This window comes from Dioscorea cayenensis, chromosome 9, assembly GCF_009730915.1.
Source record: "Dioscorea cayenensis subsp. rotundata cultivar TDr96_F1 chromosome 9, TDr96_F1_v2_PseudoChromosome.rev07_lg8_w22 25.fasta, whole genome shotgun sequence".
NCBI classification, from domain to species: domain Eukaryota; kingdom Viridiplantae; phylum Streptophyta; class Magnoliopsida; order Dioscoreales; family Dioscoreaceae; genus Dioscorea; species Dioscorea cayenensis.
The window spans coordinates 15,744,395-15,767,990 of record NC_052479.1 but is presented as its reverse complement, the minus strand read 5'-3'; the positions used below and the strand labels follow the sequence as shown (position 1 = coordinate 15,767,990).

The 23,596-nt window shown below is 42.6% G+C and overlaps 2 non-coding genes and 1 pseudogene across 2 annotated transcripts; all 3 read right to left on the bottom strand.

Moving 5' to 3' along the window:
* Window positions 1–2,674: 2,674 nt before the first annotated feature.
* Window positions 2,675–3,869, bottom strand: LOC120268514 (annotated as a pseudogene).
* Window positions 3,870–7,724: 3,855 nt separating this feature from the next.
* LOC120269861 lies at window positions 7,725–7,831 on the bottom strand. Its single transcript, XR_005539492.1, has one exon. It is a non-coding gene; the product is annotated as a small nucleolar RNA R71 (small nucleolar RNA).
* Window positions 7,832–20,244: 12,413 nt separating this feature from the next.
* On the bottom strand, window positions 20,245–20,318 carry TRNAW-CCA. The gene has a single exon. It is a non-coding gene; the product is annotated as a tRNA-Trp (tRNA).
* Between the last annotated feature and the right edge of the window lie 3,278 nt (window positions 20,319–23,596).

Here is a 23,596-nt window from a genome sequence, read left to right as displayed (position 1 = left end):
CTGAACTGGAGAGGGTGAGACAGAGATCGGTTGTTGTGCTGCTATAAACAATCTTTCAACCTGAGCAGTGAAATCATCGATCCAACGGTGGCTAATTTCAAACTTATTCCTTAGACGAAGGGCACTTTCTGACCTTCTTGCTATGGCCATACGATAAGTCATACGCCTTGGGTAACAGAGGTGTTGAATGTTGAAAGAGAGATCCTCCTTCTGCCCCTTCTTCCATATCATAACCTAATTTATCTACATGATTCTGGTTCTGGATAAGCCCCGCTAGTTCTTCATAACCTTCCTCTTAAACAAGATATTCATCTTGCTTGATTGGAGCCCTCTAGGCCTTTGTCGGCTTGAGTCTTAGATTCCGTCTCCATGGCATCTTGATCAAGATGCTTTTATGCAATGCCTTGATCTCTCTTTCTCATAACATTGAAACAGAAGGCCATACATTCGAACCACCATTGGTCATATTTCTTTTATCTAGAACCGTATAGGGGTTTTGTCGGGCCTACTCATACGGTATCTAAACTAATAAACTATATTAGGTGATATCCGTGCCGTGGGAATTCGGGTCTCTCCAGTTTCGCCGGTATAAGAATTCATTTATTTCTACATGAATCAAGATTAAGTGAAGGAAGTTTTCGAATCACTGACTCAGGCCATAGACTAGATGTCTGGTATAAGACCTCCTTGATAGAGGCTCGAGCCCTAATTAAGATTTTTTTGATCTTGCCTTTGGATGTTCATTCTTTAGGTCTTTCCTTTCCTAAAATGGTTGAAAGGGAACCATATATATACATACTTCCTTCTAGGGGGAAATGAGATTCACTCTTTTTTGTAATTAGCCTGTTTATACTAGCTCTTTATCTAGTAAGAGTATGATATCTGAAAGGAGTCGAGTATCGGTAGGCACAGATCATTGGTATTGGATGTATTGTTAGGTTGTGCCGAGTCAAATCTGCTCCGCTTATATTTTTCCGTTGTAGAAAAGAGATCCCTTACCCCCGCTTAAAAAAATGATGAATATGAGGCTGCAGGTACTATGGATGCTCCAACTCCCAATCGGGTTGCCTTCCCAGGTCTCACCGGTCTTGCCTGTAGGTCGTGATGTGCCTCGAGATGGCCGTCTCCTGTCCCCCTGCTGGTGGGTAATCCGCTCCCGGGTCATCGCTCTGCTGCGTCTGGCCCGTCCTTTAGGCACCTTTGGAAGGCAGGGAGTGTGACAATGTACACGCTTCCCCGATCTTCTCATCAGTTGCAGGGTTTGGTAGCCCGAAATTGACTTGGCTTCGCCAAAAGGCCTCATCTCCAAAGCCCGGCTCGCGAGGTGTCCCTCTCGCTGTAGGGAATCTCCCCCTCGCCTCGCTCTTGTGACATACTATGTTTCCCTTCTCCATTCCCATGTCAAGGGTGAGTCCCATGCGTCAGTTTGCTATGGATATCGGTCTCGCGCACTAATGGCTATAGGTGCCCATAGTAGGCCGGCCGCCCTACCTAAAGCAATCATCATATCGGTCCCTAGGCCCCATTGCTGGAAAGGCTCGGCTTAAAAACCGTACGTGGAGCTTCCGCCTCATACGGGTCCTCTAGGGATGGGGGTAGGCCCAGCCCAGGCTTGTGCGCTTAAGGTTGTTGTACACGACCTCAGTTGAGCATTCAGTTAGAGACGGCGATCGCAGGGTTCGCCAGAGGAGAGGGTCTTGCGAGCAAAGATTGCATAAACAAAGCCCTCTTCTATAAATTAGAAATTTCAATTAAATTAAAAAAATTAAATTAGGCTAGCCATCTTACTAATAACCGCAGAACTAGCAATGAATCCCCAACGACAAAGGGGCGGGGCCATTTTTCGGGGAGTAGCTCGCTTCTTCAGAAACTTCCTGACACATAGATTAAAGGGAGCCATCGAAAGGTGACTGAAACACCAGAAACAGGGGACTAGCCCGAGCTAATGATAGATGCAAGAACACTTTCCGGCCAGGTCCCATTAATTGATCATAACGATATCGTGGAAATGCTGCACAGACCCATATATATAGGAATAGAAAAGGAATCACCTTGATACTAAACCTGATAGAGCTTGGGATCTTCTTGGAAATGGCAAGATCTAGGATAAGCGGCCAACCTCCTAGAGATAGCGATGTGTATTGAACGGGTGAGTAGGGATGCAGCTCTGTGGACCGCTCGTCGGGCTCGATAGTTGGTGGTGTCACACCCTTCTCAAAGGAACCGTACGTGAGACTCTCGCATCATACGACTCCGTCCCGGAATCTAGACCCCCCTTTCCTTTGACCAACGGGTCCTCAAACCTAAAAAGAATGAATGAATTCATTGATTCAAGGTAGCTTTAGCCATTAATTGAAGCGGTAGAAGCTAGTCGCCAGAAGCGAAGCGATCTTTCGGGCCAGGAAGAAGGCCTTTTTTCTGGCGTGGAAGCTACCGCAAAATGAATGAAGGAAGAAGGCCTCCAGATTAAAAATACTAAAGAGGCATGGAAGGCCGACTACAAGACTAGGACTACAATACAAGTAATGAGCGATAGCAAAGCCAAGCCTTCAGTTTTTGAAAGCCCTACAACTAGCTATCCTATAGCAAACAACTAATGCAAGCCCACTCAAATAATCTCATATAAATGCCTGTTCGCAACTAAACTAATAGAAAAAGACAACTACTTATGAAATTAAATGTAGTTGAGTGCTCCGTCCTTGTTCGGGTCTTGACCGGGTCCGAGCTTCCCATGCTCTATGCTATTTGGGAACTCCGCAAGGGTCTTACCACCTTCTTGATTTACTATATTTGAATTTGAGTCTTTGGGGTACTTTGGGATTATATTCAACGCTGAAGATTTGTGCTTGTGGGATGGGGTGAATATAGCAGACCAGCGAATCTGGTGGTCGACAATCATTCGGACTTGGCAAAGGTTGTCGCGGCACCTGTAGTATGACAGAGGACTTATCGCGATGTCCGCCTCCTTCCCCCGTCACCTTCTGACCCACGGGATTATACAATGAAACCTTGCTCATGCCAGACCGTGAGATTGCCTGTTGAACGTCCAATGGGACGTTGCTCCGACCTGAGCTATGCAAGAATGAGATCCCCTTTGTTTCTTGCCGGATGTGCTTGACGGACCCCCATAATACGCTAACTTGGGGATTTCTTACTCCAGATGTTCCAAGAGTCTCCGCTAGTTGAACAGCGTCCAGTAGACGACCTCTTCCGCTCATCCCCTTTGTCAGCTCTTTTATCGGGATACTATAACCTGGGTGCCTAAACTTGGAATGGATGGCGGAGAGTAGATGGCAAGCAGTTATATGGATATGGTGCTTTACCCGTAGATGCTTCTCCAGCTCTCACAAGAATTGTATGGGGGTCGTCCCCAGAAGGGCTTCCCGAATGACCATACCGGGGAATTCTACCGTACTCCGTGCAGCTATGGTTGTTGATTTTACAGAGCCTACCCAAAGGTTCAGGCCGGATTGTTTGGAAGTGGGTGATACATTTTTGTATTTCTATGAGAAGCTTTACGGCACACACCCCCACAAGCACCACCCCGCGCGAAGGGAGAACCAGAAAAGGCCTTTTGTTTTCCCCCCTTCAGCGGCCCTTACCGTTTTCCTTAACAAGCCCTCGAGCCTCCTTTCCGCCGCCTTGCTCATAGAAGCCGCCGGGTTGACCCCGAAGGCCGAATTCTATGGTAAAGAAGGCTTTAATAAGAATTTGGCCAGGAGAGACCTTATTAAATATTGCAAAAGAAGGGGCCCGCAGATAGAGCTGGGCGAGGAGGCGATACTAGTTATCAGGTCAGAGAGACACGATCTAAGACTCAAGCCGGCAAAGGCGTAGAGGGCTCCAATGAAGCAAGATGAATATCCCATTGAAGAGGAAGGTTATGAAGAACTACCATGGCTTATCCAGAACCAAAATCATGTACATGAATTAGGTTATGATATGGAAGAAGGGGCAGAAGGAGGATCTCTCTTTCAACATTCAGCACCTCTATGACCCAAGGCGTATGACTTATCGTAAACATCTTTATCAAGACCAAAGAAGGTGATAGCCCTGTGAATTCGTTCCCATGGTTCGATCCTTCCCTCAAAACACGGCGTGTTCGAATGATGATCGCTTTTACGTGAGAAAGGGGGACCACCCTCTAAGCCTAAGAATTTCTCAATGACCGATAGCGAAGTAGTACCGTGAGGGAAAGGTGAAAAGAACCCCCATCGGGGAGTAAAATAGAGATCCTGAGATCTGATGTGAACAATTAGTCGAAGGAGCAGAGCACAGGCGCACTCACTCTAATTATGTACCTTTCGCATGATGGGTTAGCGAGGAAATGGGAACAGCAGCTTAAGCCATTAGCTGTAGGAGCTTTCCAGAGGTGGAAGATTCTAGTTCTTCCTATTTGACACAAAACCGATCAATCTAGCCATGAGCATGTTGAAGAGAGCTCTAACAGGCCTTGGAGGACCGAACCCACGTATGTGGCAAAATACGGGGATGACTTGTGGCTCGGGGTGAAAGGGCAACCAAGCTCGGATATAGCTTGTTTTCCATGAAATCAATTTCAGTAGAGCGTATGATGTTGATGGCCCGAGGTAGAGCACTCAATGGACAAGGGTGGCCCCCATTTCGCTTGACCAACCCCAAGGATACTCTGAATACAGGCCATCTTTGTTTGTATAGACAGACTGATTGGGTGCTAAGATCCAAAGTCAAGAGTGAAACAGCCCAGATCGTACGCTAAGGTCCCTAAGTAAGAACTTAGTAGAAAAGAAAGTGATCGAGTGATGACAACCAGGAGGTGGGCTTGGAAGCAGCAATCCTTTGAAGAAAGCGTAATAGCTCACTGGTCTAGCTCCATGGCACCGAAATTGTCTTAGGGCTCAAGTGATTCACCGAAGCGACAAGACATTGAAAGCTGCTTTTTCAAGTGTCATTAGCGGGACTTTCTGTCAATCGGGGAAGGTTTTTGGTGACAACACCTGGAGATATCAGAAGTGAGAATGTTGCATAGTTGGTTAAACAAAGGATGATACAAATAGGTATCGTCCAGGGATAGGCAAGCTCAACATCCTATATCAATGTGTGTCGATTTCCCGATAACGAAAAAGTGGCTTAGTTTGGAGCATCCAATGATAAGCTTAGCCCGGTAAGCCCACATATGAAGTAGGAGAATCATAGTACCAGAATGACTCGCTCATTCACAATCAAACATTTTGACACTAGCCAGAGCATACTACTACAGCAATGGGAAATTCCTCAAGTAGAAAATAGTATAGAACTGGAAAAGGAAGTTTAATCCTCAAAGACTTATAAAGAAAGAAATCTAAAGAAAAATACTCTACCTCTTTTGGGCTATCATGTTGATGATCGTATAGGTGCCATCTTAGATAGTATAGGTGAATTGTATGTGTAAGGCTTGTGCATCCATGGGGTTTAGTGATTGAGATCTGATGTCACTGGACATCGAATTGACTAAACCATGCTAGTGGGCCTATCATTCTCTTAAAGAAGATTAAGGGGAGAGAACCACATGATAAACGTCTAAAAGTATGTATTTTGCATGTATTTGTTCTGTATTATTCTTTATATTTATTTGTTGAATCGATGCCTTTTTGGTCTAAATTGTAGTATTTTTGCATTTCAGGCCCTTTAGAAGCCCTAGTAGCTCGGCGACGCGATTGGGGATGAATTCGACATCAAAATGGCGTTTCCAGGGGGCTGGGATTACTGTAGCCCAGTGATGTAGTGGTGTACTGTAGTAGTTTTACTGTAGCAGTCACTGTAGCTCATTGTGGGCTTCTCGCCAGAAAACTGAAATTCCCGAGGGGTCGCTATACGGCTGGTATACTAACCCGTTTACCTGTCGGGATCTGGGCACTTATAAGATCTTGAAGGGCATTTTTTGGGCATCTTCTTCTTGATTTTTCTTCTTCTTTGGGGACAAGGCCAGCTAGGGTTTGGAGAACACTTCTACATCACTTGAACACAAGCTTTAGGAGGGAAAAAAGGCAGGAAATCTGAGCATTTTCTCGGCGGGGAGAGCAAGAACGAGGAGGATCTACTTTTAGGGCATCATTGCTTGGAGGTTGAAGACAACGGGAAGCCACCCCTTCGAGTGCCATCTTCGGAAGGCTTTCTCCGGGAATTCTTGCGTCATTCGACCTTCATCATTTGAGGGAGTGTTCCTCATGTTTAATTTAGTTGTTTGTATGGATTATTTTGTTTTCTTGTTGAACATGAACAACTAATCCCCTAGGTCACCGGATGTAGGTGAACCTAGGGGGCGAACTTGTGATGTTTTGGATTGTTTGAGTAGTTTATGCATGTTTGGCTTGTTGTGATCCTTGTTTTATGTTCTTGCTTGTTTTGGCATATTTGATTGAGTGATGTATCAAATTCTTGGTAGCACTTTGTAGCATGACCATTGCCTTAGTGCTAGACTCCACCAAACTAGGAAGGGTTCATTGTATAAATATGCCGTGACCATCGGGTATTTGTACCCCTCCAATCCTAGGGTTGAAAACTACTTGTGTTTCCACCCTAACTTGTGAAAACTGACATTCTCCTTGCAACCGTGTGGGAAGTTGGGCGGAAGAGATTCTGCGCTCAATACTTGCACCGGGTTAGGGGTCAATTGCCGTGACCATCGGGTTGACCTAGGTCTTGGTTTTCTCGGTCCAACTAGCCACGTGCTTATTACTCAATTTCCTACTCAATATAGTAGCCCCCTTGGGAATCCGCATCCGTGACCGTTTTCCAACCTTGGGCATCTCCCGTATTTTACTTTTTTCGTACTTCTTAAGATTTCATTTCTTTTTTTGTTTTTCTTTCTTTTCTTCTTTTCTCTTATCTTGGAATCGGTGAGCTAAACAACAGGTAAGAAGTGAGTAGGGATAGCTCCTCAGGCCCCTTGGGAATATGACCCATTCGTGCGTGCATGAGTGGTTTATTACTTGACGACCCCGTGCGCTTGCGGGTGTATACACTTCGTGTCGATCAAGTTTTTGGCGCCGTTGCCAGGGACCAATCACTGAGGAATATTTGGAAAGCTTTACACTTGTTGATTTAGCCTTTTCTTTTTCATTTGTTTTTGCACTTTTGTTTTGTTTGTCTTTTGTGTTTTTGGTTGATGATCTTTTGTAATTTCCTATCTTTGTGTTTTTAATATTAACTAACATCTTGACTCCTCAATTCGTGTAGGTGCACATCTTATGACACAAGTAAGTCAAGCAAACTTGACTGAACCCGATAACGAGATAGAAAGAACTTTGCATCAAAGATTGAGAGAAGCAGCAGAAAGTTCTACACAACAAGAGGTTCGGGTTGTGTCAAGTGAACCGTCTGTCATGGAGGAGCCTAGGAAGACCCTATCAGAATATGAAAGGCCATAGTTCACGGGAGAAGAATTTAGTGTCCAAGTACCAACCGTTCCGGCTAATAACTTTGAAATCAAGGCGAGTACCATAGGGATGATTCAAAATTCAGTACAATTTGATGGTCTAGCGGATGAGGATCCCCATGCCCATCTTGCTCAGTTCCTTCAAATTTGCTCCACTTTCAAGATCAATTCAGTGTCAGATGATGCCATCACACTTAGGTTGTTCCCGTTCAGCTTGAGAGGTACAACATACAGATGGCTCACATCCTTAGCTCTGGGGTCCATCACCACTTGGAAGGAAATGGTCGAGAAGTTCCTAGCCCGATATTTTCCTCCAAGCAAGGCTACAAGATTGAGACAGGAGATATCGTCTTTCAGGCAAGGTGATAGTGAGACACTATTTGAAGCCCATGAATGATTTAAGGACCTTCTTTGTAACTGTCCTCATCACGGCTTCCCTGCATGGATGAGAGTACAGATGTTATGTAACGGGTTGAAACTATACTACTAGGCAGCTTATTGATGCAACGGCAGGTGGTTCTTTAAGCAACAAGCTTCCTGAAGAGGCCGAGGAATTAATTGAGAATATGTCCAGCAACGAGTGTCATTGGAGCACTTGACAGAAGCCTCCAAGGGCTGTAGGGCTGTATGAGGTGAACGAATCCACAGCATTGGCTGCGAAGATTGATGACTTGACAAAGCATATCACTGAGCAGAATTCAAAGCATGATGCCCTAGCATGAATAGTTGACCAGCTCAGGTTGGGGTCCAGTTCGGGTTCCAAGGCCGTTTTGTTATGTGACACTTGTGGGGCTGGGCATGCAACATCACAATGTCCTATTTTTGTTGCCCCATCACCTCTTGTAGAAACAATTGATTATGTTGGGGATGGACCACGAGGACCAGGGAACCAATTTGGTAACACTTACAATTATGGTTGGAGAGGCTCGTCAAATCCCTCTTGGAATCAAGGCCAATCTCAGTACAAGCCTCCACCATTTCAAGGAAACCAATACCATGCCCCTCCTCCACAAGAGAAGAAACTCTCCACGGAGGATATATTGGCAAGATTCATGCTTGGTACGGAGGCACGTTTCGCGCAGAATAAAAAGAAACTTGATGAATTCAGTGCCATACTGAAAAATGTTCAAGAGTCCATCCAATATCTAGAGAACCAAGTGGGACAGCTTGCTCGTGGACAAGCTGAACAATCCTCGGGGAGTTTGCCGAGCAACACCGAATGCAACCCAAGGGAACAATTACAAGCTGTTACTTTGAGAAGTGGGAGGCAGTTGGAAGCAAAGGAAAAAGAGATCCCAAGTGCTCCCAATGATGGGGTAACCGTCCGGGAAGACCCTAATTTGGATGAACATGCAAGCAAGGACAACGGGAGGAAACTTGTTGAAGACTCCCCCAATCCTAACATTTCAAGGGGGTACGAATACAAGCCAGTGATACCGTGCCCCTCGAGACTCAAACAAGATAAGGATGAGGCCCAATTCAAGAAATTCCTCAATATCTTCAAACAACTTCACATAAATATTCCAATCATTGAGGCACTAGCTCAAACGCCAAAGTATGCCAAGTTTTTGAAGGAGCTGCTCACTAATAATTGAAAGTTAGAGGATCAAGGCACAGTTGCACTTACTGGGAACTGCTCGGCTATTCTAGATAAAAAGCTGCCACAAAAGTTAAAGGATCCGGGTAGTTTTGTAATTCCTTATGTACTTGGTGAAGGAATGACGGAGCATGCTCTACCCGATTCTGGGGCTAGCATAAATGTAATGCCATACAACTTGTTCTTGAAACTAGGATTAGAAGACCTAAGTTCTACAAGAATGACATTGCAGCTTGCTGATAGATCAGTGCGAAGGCCTCGAGGGGTAGTCAAAGATGTCCTTGTTAGAGTTGACAAACTCATCATTCCTGTAGATTTCATGATTCTAGATGTGGATGATGATGTTGAGGTTCCCCTGATCCTTGGACGTCCACTCCTTAACACTTCAGGTGCTCTAATTGATGTTAAAGAGGGCAAGATGACCTTGAGGGTCGGAGATGAGCAAGTGGTCTTCACTCTCCCTGAACCAATGAAGCACACACTTGATCATGATGACAAACTGTACTTCACTGATACTACTGATGAGATTATTTCTGATTGTGTGGAGGAGGTGCTTGACTTAAACCCTTTGGATGAGTACTTGGATGAGTTCCCGTGCCAAGATGCCGAGGAAGAACTTCCCCCTCTACCAACACAACAAATTAATCAAGTCGAGGGTAATTCACCACTCAATGGCAAGAAAATTAAGGGTGTTAAGAAGATTTGGAGAAAATCGAACGAGAAACAAAAGGTGGAGAAAAAGTTGTCCACATTACACCCGGATGAAGTTGATCATTTATTCTTTGGAAACCAGGGTAAATTTAAAGTTTTCTCATGCCTTTCATTGAATTTTCCAAGTGGCAACACAACTCCAAGGGCTCGAGGTAACTTCCATCCATTTGTTCCACCATGATCGTTTGAGGTAATGCACGTCAAGCTAACGACGTTAAACAAGCACTTCTTGGGAGGCAACCCAAGTTCATTTCATTCCTCGTATTATTTTTCTCATTTGTGTTCGTGTGTTTAACTTGTACTTTTAGTGTGGTTTGGTTGTATATGTGTTTTCATCTTTTTTCTTAGCTAATAGCCTTCATATTCTCATATTTGTCATGTGGTCTTTGAGTAATTCTTGTTTTTGATGTAATCTTGATGATATTTTGAGTGTTTTGTCGATGTTACCAGCTTTATTTTTCATGGTTTTAATCATAAACAAAGTTTGCAACTCGTGGAGAATCGACGTGCGTCAGGAAAATCCCGAGGACCATCCTTGCGGCCGCAAGGATGCCCCTCGGGACTCATCCAGTGAGTCTTGAGGACCATCCTTGCGGCCGCAAGGATGGTCGGCAAGACCACCCGAGTGAAGGGTATACTTAAGGACTTAGGGCAGCACGCTATTCATTCATCTTCTCCACTCTTCTACCCTTTTCTGCCTCATTTCTACACCGTTTTCCTTCATTTTTTTTGCTCTAGTTTGCTCTTCTCCCCCTCTTCTCCATTTTAGTGACATAAAATTGGAGTTTGAGCAAGCTTTTGGACGGATACAACCATTATATTTGCTCATCTTACTCTTGGTTGATGGTTTGTTCTTTCACTCAAAACTTTGAGCTTTTCATGCTTTTGTGGGTGAAGTTTCTTGGATTTTTGTTGTTTAATGAATGCTTAATGATTATCAAGAATTTTTCCTTGATTTGTAGAATTTTTGGCTACTTTCACAAGCAAAGTTCATGAATTTTTTTCGAATTTACTGTAGCACTGGCATTGTCTTGAATTTTTTCATTCTTTTGGTGCTTTCTTTGCTTGTAAGTTGGTTGAATGATCTCCACTTTGCTTGTGCAGCATGCCCATCAAGAGATTTTCTTCCAAGAGGGCTAGGAGGGAACCTACTCCTCCCGTGCAAGAACCAAGGTTTTCTAAAGAAGAACACAAAACACGTTATGCACTCTTATCACGCAAGGTGTTCGACACGGTGAGAAAAATCGATTGGGAAGCTTTGAGCACCTTGGGTTTAGATGGCAAGGTGTTGGAGCTCATTTCACATGATGGTTGGGATAAATTATTTTCCATTGAGGATTTCCTCCGGCTTCATAGTCCCATGACATACTTTTGTGTATTCTGTATTTGTTCTTCTATTCTATCTTTGTTTGTTGTGTGTTGTTCAGACTTGTACTTTTGAGCTAGCTAGGGCCTTTCCCCTACTATGCTCCTATTTTGTTTATGTTGGCACTCTCTGCCCCGTATTTTATTTCCATTTCCCCCTTTAAAAAAAATTATGAATGATGTTAGGCTTCTTGTTCTTTTTAGGATCATTAATTTTTCGAAGCTTGTACTTATCGCCCTTATTATGTGGTATGCCCCTGATCCATGTGGAGCAATTTGGAATCACACCAGGGAATCAAGGAAGTTTCTTTACTCCATTTCTGTGCTTATTGTTTTTCATTCCCCATTTTTCTCTGCTGACTTAGGTACATTGAGGGCAATGTACGACTTTAGTTGTGGGGATGTTTTTCTTGCTTGGAGTATTTTATCCTTTTTGCATGCTTACTACCTATGATAGCTATGATTGTTTAGTTAGGGACTTCCTGGCTTGGTAGAATGATAGGTGTGAGCTGTACATTGCATGTGCTTGAATGTAGCTCTGTTTCATCTTTAGTGCACATGTATACATGTTCACGATCACTTCCACCTTGTACGCTCTAACCAACCCATCATGATGACATTAGCATTAATTTGTTAAATTCGGTCTTCAATGCACTTTTAAAAGCTTCCGAGTTCCTCCACTCGAACTTGTTTGTAGCAGGGTTGTTTATCGGGGATCATGAGAGGTTAAAAAGGGTCTATGTCAGTATTCCTCTGCTTTATAAATTTATAAGCATGAATGCGTCTATGTAGACTGTAATTGAGTAAGTGGGTTACTGTAGCAGTTTCATTGTAGCTGCCACTGTAGCTCATCACGGGCTTCTCAGCAGAAAACTGAAATTCCAGAGGGATCGGTATACGGCCGGTATACTAACCCGTTTACCGGTCGGGATCTGGGCACTTATAAGGTCTTGAAGGGCATTTTTTGGGCATCTTCTTCTTGATTTTTCTTCTTCTTTGGGGACAAGGCCAGCTAGGGTTTGGAGAACACTTCTACATCACTTGAACCCAAGCTTTAGGAGGGAAAAAAGGCAGGAAATCCGAGCATTTTCTCGGCGGGGAGAGCAATAACGAGGAGGATCTACTTTTAGGGCATCATTGCTTGGAGGTTGAAGACAACGGGAAGCCACCCCTTCGAGTGCCATCTTCGGAAGGCTTTCTCCGGGAATTCTTGCGTCATTCGACCTTCATCATTTGAGGGAGTGTTCCTCATGTTTAATTTAGTTGTTTGTATGGATTATTTTGTTTTCTTGTTGAACATGAACAACTAATCCCCTAGGTCACCGGATGTAGGTGAACCTAGAGGGGCGAACTTGTGATGTTTTTGGATTGTTTGAGTAGTTTATGCATGTTTGGCTTGTTGTGATCCTTGTTTTATGTTCTTGCTTGTTTTGGCATATTTGATTGAGTGATGTATCAAATTCTTGGTAGCACTTTGTAGCATGACCATTGCCTTAGTGCTAGACTCCACCAAACTAGGAAGGGTTCATTGTATAAATATGCCGTGACCATCGGGTATTTGTACCCCTCCAATCCTAGGGTTGAAAACTACTTGTGTTTCCACCCTAACTTGTGAAAACTGACATTCTCCTTGCAACCGTGTGGGAAGTTAGGCGGAAGAGATTCTGCGCTCAATACTTGCACCGGGTTAGGGGTCAATTGCCGTGACCATCGGGTTGACCTAGGTCTTGGTTTTCTCGGTCCAACTAGCCACGTGCTTATTACTCAATTTCCTACTCAATATAGTAGCCCCCTTGGGAATCCGCATCCGTGACCGTTTTCCAACCTTGGGCATCTCCCGTATTTTACTTTTTTCGTACTTCTTAAGATTTCATTTCTTTTTCCGTTTTTCTTTCTTTTCTTCTTTTCTCTTATCATGGAATCGGTGAGCTAAACAAGTTAAGAAGTGAGTATGGTAGCTCCTCAGGCCCCTTGGGAATACGACCCATTCGCGCGTGCGCGAGTGGTTTATTACTTGACGACCCCGTGCGCTTGCGGGTATACACATTTCATGTCGATCACCACACCTTATGAAGAGAGTGATGAGACCACTCCGAGAAAGAGACACTCTTGGTCCTATTATTATGGCCAAAAAGATGGTTCCAATGGGTTTTCCTAAAGATCAAATCCCTTTTCGGAGCGAAACTTCCATCTTGGAGGAAGGAACAGGATTCGCAGCGGGCACAGCAAGAAACAAGGCATGAGCTAATTATTCAACAAAGCAAAGAAAAGATATTCGCAATGGCAACTCAAAAAACTAGATTTGATCACTGAGAGCCGGCAAGAAGGGTAGGAGCTTTTTAGACCGAGGATGGGGGTTTACAAAAAAAATATTTACAGAAATCAGAATGAAATAGTCCATTCCCTTACGGAATAGACAGAAATGATAGAAGTCAACCGATGGAAGTCGAAACTGTCACATTATTACAGCCAAAAACAAGGTATAGATTACATTGGATTCATTCATTCCTATATCTTTCAATCGGTCTAAGGTCTCAGGTCATGGCATCCTTGCTTGAAAGAGTTCCTCTCCTCTGGCCCTGGCCTAGTAGCTCGGGTCGGGCATGCCCTTGATTCTTTTCTTTCTCGTCTACGAAGCTGGTCGCCTCTGTCCATTTTTTAAGATAATAATGTTAGATTTTGTTTCCGAGCTGAGGGACCCGTGTTTACTCGATGAACCCCGTCGAGGCGGTAAATGAAATTGAGGGTCCACACGATCCTGAAAAAGATGCGTACTGGCGAGAGCCTTTTATATTATAGAATATCTTGGAAACGGGAGGTTTCCCAATGAAGCTCCCAATAGGGTAGAGATAAAGAGGCGTACTGTTCGATATGCTTACATCAGCAATACCCTCTACCAGAGATCCATTGATCAGCTCTTCCTAATCTGCCTCTCGCATAAACATAAAGAAGCTCGTAAGTCATGGAAGAGGTAGACGCCGGTGTGTATGGTGCTCATCAGTGAGGGCCTAAACTAGAATATTTAATATTATAGTAAAGATAACAGAAATGGCTTACTACTGGTTGGAAAGGGAAGGATAGGTCAATAGGTTCCAATGAGTGCTTCAACTGTCCATTGAAAGATTTTTCAGCAAAAGCTAAAGTCCATATTATTAAGCAGCGCAAAGTCCACACTTCTCTTCTCATTCGGCAACACATAGGCAAAGCAGAAAGCTGGCAGAAAAATAGCAAGGGCAGTAGGAGAGAAATGAATTGCATTCCCGATTCATACTATTAAGGAACTGAAATCATTGCTCTCTCGTCTCTTCTATGGTCCGTTTAGTCACTCGAAATTGAAAGTCACATCACGGGGAGCAAGTAAGCATATATAAGCAGCTGTTTAGTGTATAAGCAATTCTTTAGTGGCCGCAGGCAGCCCCTCGAGTGTAAATGGTGGTGGAAGTTGGTTGAAGAAGATGACGTTACGAGGCGTTCAGAACCAACCGTTTGAAGTGAATGAATTTGAAAGAACGAAGAACTAAGGAAATGATACGGCTCTCTCTTGAACTATTTCATAAGCAGATCCTCCCCTCCACACCAATCATGAGTGTTTACACGTCGTGTAGATAAGATCATGAAAGAAATGATTAGAATGGTACCCGAATCCATTTATGATCCCAAGTTGCTTCACTTTCTCGGCCATGCGAATAAGGTAGCCAAGATAACAAAGTAGATCTCGCCCAGTAGCGCCTTCTTAGGCCGGTCACCGAGGTTGAAGCAACTTGCTACTTCTATCGCATGAAAATTCAGAGTTCGATAGAGTGATCAGTCGTACTAGCTTGCGATTCGAAGGCTGAAATTCTGACACGGTGCAAGTTATGAAAAAAATTAATCTGGAGGAGAAAAGTGGATGAGTGCGACACTAAGGCCGTTTATAGATTTTTTGAAGTAGTAGGCGATTGGTTTTGTTTTAACGTCGAGCTTTCAACAGGTTTTGATACATATTGTTTCTGGAACTGAATAGGCTGTAGGGGCACTGAGAGTCTCAATGCTACCAACTGAATGGATAATAACTGGTAAAGAAATTGGATCCATGGGAACAGGCTCAAAATTGCTTACTCACGGACTAGCCCTATAATCTGTTGACCTAGAACCTGCTCTCCCTACTACTACTTTATTCGATAGAGCTGGAGATACTCCTGCCCCTTTGAAAGACTTCTTCAAACTAGGCTTGCTATAGGTATTTTAAAAAGCTTGATAAGAGCTAACTATAAATACATATCTAACTGGCTTTCTTCAAATCAAAGGCTTTCTCACAGGATAGATTGTGCCCTATTCCCCACTACCTACTTAAATTGAAATAGTAAATTTTGATTGCTCACACTCAAAGGAAAAAGGCCTCCAATGTTGTATTCTATACTATGCACTGACATAAACTTAGCACACATCACAGGCATGCCATCGAAAGCTTTATTTAGCCTTTGAAAAGCTGTATCTCTACTTTATTCCTCGCTTGCTTTCCCGTTTCTACTGTAAAGAAAGGTGTTAAAACGAACTCTCTTTTAAGAGATGGCTTTTAAATTCCCTTTCATATGAAAAACTTTCTTAACTTAAAAAGGCTTTATGGAAACATATTTCCTTTGCCATAAACAAAGAGAGCCCTCGCCTTGTATGGACCGCCATAGAAAAATCTTCTTGGTACAAATGATATTTAAGCAATAAGCTATCTAGTAACCTCACTAGGAAATATGCAAAAATACCCTAATATGATACGCTAAACATTCATAAATGAAGGAAATCATAGCCAAGAGCAAAGATGCACTGGAGGGAATCTGGGGCATAGAGCAAATCAGAGAGTATGGTATGTATTTTGGAAGACATTTTTTTTGCCACCTAGAGCGGAGGATGAAAGATTGAATGCCGGAATGACCCAGTATCGAATACTGGTGATAATATCAGCAAAAGAACGTTCTCCCATGCTTCCAGACATGCTGAGCTCAAAAAATTCTTTTACAGTAAAAAAAGCAGAATCGATTAAGTGAAAGATGGGATCAGTAAATAGAAAACTACTGATATTTCATCTTTGTTTGTGAGATAAAAAATTTCTTACTATACTAAAGGGGTGTATTTAGAGTATACTGAATCAGTATAGCTATCTTTCCTCCGGCACAGCAAGGTAGTATCCCGAAACGCTATATAATTCCTTTATACTCTTTTTTTTTTCTTTCTTGTCTATGCATAGCTGTATGTTTGATAAGTGCTTGTGTGATATTAATGCGAAACATTCTTTTCTTATGTTGAGCATTACTCTTCTCGGGTTTTTACACAAATATGTGTTTTTTTATGTTACTTTTGTGCAGATAGGGTTGTGAGGCCGAGTACGAAAGAAAGAAGCCAATGTGGATCATAATGCACCGATTTTTGGAGGAAATCTTGCTAAGGTTCAAACGCGAAGACATAGGTCGGCTGCGAGATGCTAGAGTGTGTGCCAACCTCCTCGTATTTGAGTTAGCACAACCATTTGGAGGGGCATAAGGGCAGTCACACTGAAGCATTCCGACTTATGCACATAGAACAAGATCTCCACCAACTTGTCTGTCATTAAAGAAGCAAACTGATCAACGACGTGAACGTGTGCCTGTTTGTGTCACCTCGATGAAAGTATGGACTCAGGAAGTATTTTAGGCCAGCTACTGTAGCAGAACACTATAGCGAAAGTAGTGTAGCAGCACTGTTCACAGCCGGCCGAGAAAAAAGGAATTCAGAGAATCCACAGGGGCGTGTGGAAATTATACACGGCCGTGTGGAAATTTCACATGGGCATGTGTAAAATCCACAGCCCCGTGTGGTCGCCCGATTCCAGCTCTATTTAAAGCCGATTCAACCCTGATTTCAGCATTCTTTTCTCCATCTTTTCCCCAACTTGAGAGAGGGTTTCGGCTAGGATTTTGAGAGGTATTGGCTATGGTTTTGGAGAGGTTCTATGGCTCCGACATCGTCATTCCTTAGGAAGAAGGTTAGTAGGGCAGCTTCTGTCGAGGCTTATCCTATACCGGACAAGGGAATTGATAAACGCCTAAATGTACGTATTTTATACGTATTGATCTTGTATTATTTGTGTATATCTTGATGAATTGATGCCCGTTTGAGTATAAATTTGTTCTTTTGGTGTTGCAGATCATAAATGTGCCGAATGTAGCTCAAAAATGCAAATTGGATGAATTCGACACCGAAAACGGCATTTTTGGGGTCCTAGCACTGTAGCGTACTGTAGCCGATCACTATTCATGCTGCGTCATTTGGTTGTGAGCTTCACGGGCTCCATGCGCCCGCATGGGTGCCCGTGAGGTTTGCTGGAATTTCACAACACTCGGCTACTGTAGCGCAAACACTGTAGCGAAAAGCACTGTAGCTGAATACTGTAGCACCGGCATGTTTTCTGGGCATTTGGCTGTGAGCTTCACGGGCTCCATGCGCCCGCATGGACTGACGGGATATAAATAAAACCGATTTTTCTAGGGCAAAAGAGGGATGTTTTTGGAGAGCTTTTGGTGTGCAGTTTTCTCTTGGGCCTCTTAGGCCGCCGCACCACTCTTCCCGCCGGCGATCTACTACGCAAAACATCACCAAGAGGGAGGCAAGCTTTGGAGGAGAAGATTGGGTGAAGATCCTTGGCATCAAGGCATCATTTGAGGGAGATCTCTTCAAATCTTCAAGATCTTCACCATCTAAGGGGATCTAAAGCTAGAGGGAGTAGTTCTTACTTCTTTTTCTTCTTTATTTGTTCCTTGGATTTGTATGAGTGGTCCTCTTTCATGAGGCACTAACTTATTTGTGATTTGGATATGATGAACTCTAGGGTTGATTGTTTTGTAATTTGGATGATCATCTTTATTGATGTATTGTTGGATGTTGTATTTCTTTTTATGGAAATCTTGTAGTTTGTGGTTCAAGTCTTGTGTACTTTGATGTGTTGATTTGCATGAGAACTACGTATTTCAACTTCTAGGTTGTACTTGGTTGCGTGACCATCGCCCTTGTACTAGACACACTTGGCTTGGAAGGGATCCATGTACAAATACACCGTGACCATCGGGTATTTTTGTACCCCTCCGAGCAATTAGGGTTGGACCTAGTTTGAGTATCGACCACGATTAGAGATTTCCACGAGTGTAATGCAATCATACGAGGATTTGGGCGAGGCGATTCGACCCAATACTTGTATGGGATTAGGGTTCAATTGCCGTGACCATCGGGTTGAGCTAATTTAGGATTCTCTTGGCCCCAACTACCATCTCGCATTTCATCCTAAATTCAGGGACCTAATGACAACCCTAGGGGGATTCGTTGTCCAAATCACTCCCTTTAACTGTTTGATTCTCCCTTGAGTTCGTATTGTGTGTAGTAGTACCCTCGGTTTCATTGTAGTTAATTCTTTCTCTTTTTATAATTACTATTCATCTTTCGGAGTGTTAGGCTAGGAAATAGAGCGAAAGGGAAGTAATAGTAGCTCCTTGGGCCCAGGGAATACGACCCTCTCGTGCTCGCACGAGAGGTATTACTTGACGACTCCGTGCACTTACGGATCTCTCATCAGGAATCTTTGGACGACAAGTAGAGAACTTTCCGCAAGACCATCAACATGACTATCGAGGTGGTTTCTCTACGGATTCATTGCTTTTACATTCTATTTCTTTGAGTGTACTTAGGTCCATGGAGAGCTAAACCCCTAGTGGGTACTTAGGTATTTGTGAACCCTAGGATGTATTTGTTTCATTGAATCTCTTTATTATGCTTTCAATTAATTGATGTTTATTGTGAGTTCCAACCTTGAATGCTTGATTGTATGAACATTTCCCTTAGAGTGACACTAGGGTTGAGAGTTCTTGATGGTAACCTTGTGAGTGAGTGACACACAACGAGCGTTAGACAAAGCTAGGTTGGAGATTGTTGAGAGGGTGAGTCGAGAGGTACAGGAGCGTCCCCTTTCCCATCCGACATGATAGATTCTACCTCCGTTCCTCGAGTTCTTTGGGGCTATAATAGAGTGAATGGTCTAAGAAATGACCCTCCGCTGGGGCTTAGTTGCGCGTGCAACGAGAGTGAAGTGTTGAGATGATCTTAGTATCTAGGGCTTAATTGTGGTTAGGGACCTTCCACCTGGACCAAAGGGTTAGATCTATAATTAGGAGGAGATTTATCACTTGGAATCCCTAGAGCTCATTGCAACTCTATGCGAGTGCGAGGTTGAGAGGTTATCTAATCTCTCCTCCTAATTATAGAGTTAGGCATAGTTGACCTTAGATTTGGGACTATGTATTTAAGGATTTCCACGACTCACCATTGCATTGATTAGGAAGCATAATAGAGGGTTCTTGCACTTGAAACGATTGTCCTAGGTGGAGCATTATCCGAGTACCCCATTTTTATCAATTGCCTTTCCTCACTCTTTACTCGTACTTTCTTACTTGTTGTTTTTACTTTTGAGAATTAAATCATTGTCACACTTATCACTACTGATCTTTCACATAGCTAAGAAGTGGATTAAGTGTTTTTATTCCCTATTCCCTGTGGATTCGATACCCGCTCATCCGGGATTATTACTTCGACAAACCCGTGCACTTGCGGGATATACGCAAGGGGACCTTGTCAATATTATTCAATAGACCAATAGAAAATTCCAAACCTCAAAAGGGTTCCATTATTGGCTTCGTAATAGAAAAAAAAAGATTATGGTGAAGTGTGAATCAATGGGAAAAATAATTCATTATATATTATACGCAAATAATTATTTTTATTATAAATAACTATATAATGTTAAATAATAAAAGCCCTTTAATTTAGGGTTAAAAGTTTTTTGTTTGAATCCTTTTATTTCAATTCAAGTAATTGGTTGGTCATACTATAATATAATACTAAAGTCAAGTAGTTCAGTATTAAAAAAAGTAAAAAAATTTGAGTTTTTTTATATTTTTGAATCGTCTTAGGTCTAATTCCTATTACTTTGGTAGGATTATTCAGTATCGCATATTTACAATACTGAGACGCGGTGATCGAGTTGGACCTTTTTATTTTATTGAGTAATCTTTCATTTTTTTATTGAATTGACCTCGTATCGTAGGTAAAATTTTAATTGTAATTTAACTTTGTTAAGTTAAGTTTTTTTTATTGTGATTCGACATAACATAAACGGAATCATGCTCTGTAGGATTTGAACCTACGACATCGGGGTTTGGAGACCCACATTCTACCGAACTGAACTAAGAGCACTTTCTTACAATAGGAGATCAAACTGTAAAGAAAAGGATGATTTTTGTACGGCATGCATATTGTTGTATAAGAAAACAAGAAATTTTGTCCAATTTGAATCGATCTTAATTGATCCCTCGTTACTACCCATAGGATAAGTAATGGGTAGGGATGACATGATTTTAACCTTAGTTCTATTTTTGACCCCAATCAAAGGAGCTACCAAGCTGCGCTACATTCCTTTTTAAAAAAAATTATTGTACAGTGTCATTGTACAAAATCCCTGTCTTGTTTTCCACATCGTTATTTTATCCTCCATCTATATTATATATAATTTTCTTGCTATTTTTTCTTTATTGTATCAATATATATATATTTTTTTTATATTCATATTCTATAATCAATGAACACTCATCATCCCGATCCCACCGCTCCTACCAAGGAAGATAGAAGTTTCGAGGGTTTCCCGATAGAAAGATTTGCTTGCGAGAGAGATCCCAATTCCATGTATCCAGTTAAGCAAGCCCTGCCGCCAGTTTTCACCCATTCAAGAAGGTCCTGATCCGAGTGTTTAATAATTACTTTATTCGTTATATATACAGGGAGAGATAGGAGTAATCCGACCCAGCTATGTTTGCTCCCGCTCTGATGATTGGGCTAATCGATTGCTCTCCTATGCCTGCCTGATGTATCGATGGGATACGAAGAAGAACCAGATGTAGGGGATGGAACACCGATCCTGGAAATGACAAGGGCTTGGGTAAAGATGCTATGCTTGAGTCACCGGAAATGGTTGGTGACGAAGAAAATCATAGGTAGCTTGCAAGCATAGGAATTGATAACCTAATTCATTTATTCCCCCAAGCTAATGCGCTAGATCATCTCCTGCTGATGTCCCAAACCCAATTCCTTTGCGAATATATGGGTTAGGATCAAGGGTTGGTATCTTGGCGATAGTTATCATGGCATTATCTTATTTTGCGGAGCGCTAAGTCGCTGAATTACGTCGATCTTTTTCCCGACCGATGAGTCTTGGATTATTTACATCCTTACCATTTGTTTATTTCTTTTTTGAGCTTCCATTTCCATCTCCTGCACCTTCTATTTCTTATTTTAATGCCTAACCTCCTCTCCTGAGCCTTGCCTTCGAAAGCCAAGCCAACTCAAGAGCTCATGCTCACTCCTATAACTATACTCGCGAGTGTCGATTGCTTTTGTGCCCCTTCGTACTTCTTGCAATGGGCTTTTTGGCGGGTATGCCAGTGTAGATTCTATGCAGTTTGATTATAGTCACAGATGAGTCTTTACTGAAACCACCAGTCGTACCCTTGTGTATAGCCGTTCTTGAAAGAAAATAATGATCTTTCTATACGGTGTGTTATGAAAGTTGTATGACTTTGTGCGAATGGCTGAGGATCCGTTGTCTTTCACAGTGGAGAAGACTGGGACTGATTCTCTCTGTGAAACCGGCAACCCTCATGTCATTAGATAGATGGTTGAATGAGAGTTAGGATAGATCTTTCTTTCATTAGACTAGGATCACATCCTTGCGTTATGCTGTATGTAATAATGAACATCAAAAAAGCAATAATATATGTATATTATTACTTCCATCTTGAGTACCCAAGCCTACGCTTGCATACCTTAGACCAAGGTACTAAGAAAGAAGTTTTAGAGAAAACTCAGCTCGTTTAACCAAAAACTTGTTATATGTACTACTTGACTTCTGCTGACTAAGGTCCTTCGCTTGTGCTTTTGCAAGATTCATTGATATAGACACTATGTCGATGAAAAAGACTAAAGTGGGACTAGGAAGGAAGGTACCCCACCACTAAGAGCTTGTTTTGCTTTTGCTCCGCTCGCCTCCACGTGCCCTCTCCTACTTTGTTTAAACATACCTATCATTTCACAAAAGTAGGAACCTCGCTCACATTCTCGGTGAGTTACTCTAACCATCGGGGTCCCCTACGACTGACCTACCCTACCATTGATTTGATACAAAAAGCGTAAAGTCAATGGTCTAATCTTTCCAACAAAGCAACTTCCTTTCTTTTCCAAACAAATTAGTCCAACTTCATACCTTTCTGGCATAAACTGTATATCTCAGAGAGGTCGTCAATGGCCATCTCATAACTAAGCTAAAGACCGACTGTCCAGCTAGGTTAGCAAATGTCGGCCCTGGGTAAATAAAGAAAGCTAACGAATGGTTACCAACCGCACAAGGAAGTTGGAAGACAAGAGACGACAAGCTTAGAACTCAGCATCCCAATGAATAGCTATTCATCTTATTTCGAAGATTGACTCCCCTTTCTGGAGCGTAGGCTTCTCGAGCTAAGGTGGTGGATGGCCTAAGATAGACTAAGCCAAAGGATTGGGATAGGATCAGACTAGCCCAATAGGACTACATTCATTCAGAGGTTACCAGAAAAGGCCATGTCCAGGAGATGAGCATAGGTGATTTCGGATATGACGATTAACGCTTTTCATTACCTCTGCTCTCATTCACTTAGGCAGTCTTTCTCATAGGCTAAACTCTCTTAGCGCAGAGAAGTGAGCAATCACACTTTGCCTTAACCTTTTGTGCGCCATCCAATACACAATGTAGAGTAAGAAATGAACTACTCAATCCAACCTAGCTAGCCCGCGCTATTTGGATGGATCAGAGTAAGTCCCGGCAATCTCGCCTTCCTTTCTTAGTGTACAAGAACAAGTCTCCATGAGCGACAGTAGCTCGTACCGGAATGATCTGAAAGTAAGCTACTAAGCATTCGGGCTACTAGCTAACAAGTCAAGCTTGAAATTCCAGTTGTTGAAGTCCAACACTACACGATCGGCAAGCTAAGCCAATCCAATCGAGCAGTTAGTCTATCCAAGCTAACAAGCCAAATTATCCAAGCGTTGTGTTCAAGCCAGCCAAGCTACTTCAACAGGTGGACCATAAAACAAGGATCAAAAAGTGTAAAGTGGAGCTGTAAGTCAGAGTGACTTTTAATTGACTTACGGCTTTCGATATGAGTATGGTAGAAGAGCCTTATGAACTTCAGAGGACCTCTCTTTCTAAGCTTGTCTCTGTTCTTGGCATCCCCTTTCATGCTTCAGTTGATCAACCTAGCACTTTCCCTTTGTAGATGGGAAAAGAAAATTGTTCAGGAAGCGTTATGTTTTGAAACCACGTCAAGAAAGATTGGATAGTTAGTTTTTTTTTTTAGAGCCCTCATTCTGTTTTTGTGTTTTTAAGACCCGCTCACAAAGGGCCCCTCTCTGATAAGGAAGGAAAAATTAATTTATGAAAAAAAGAA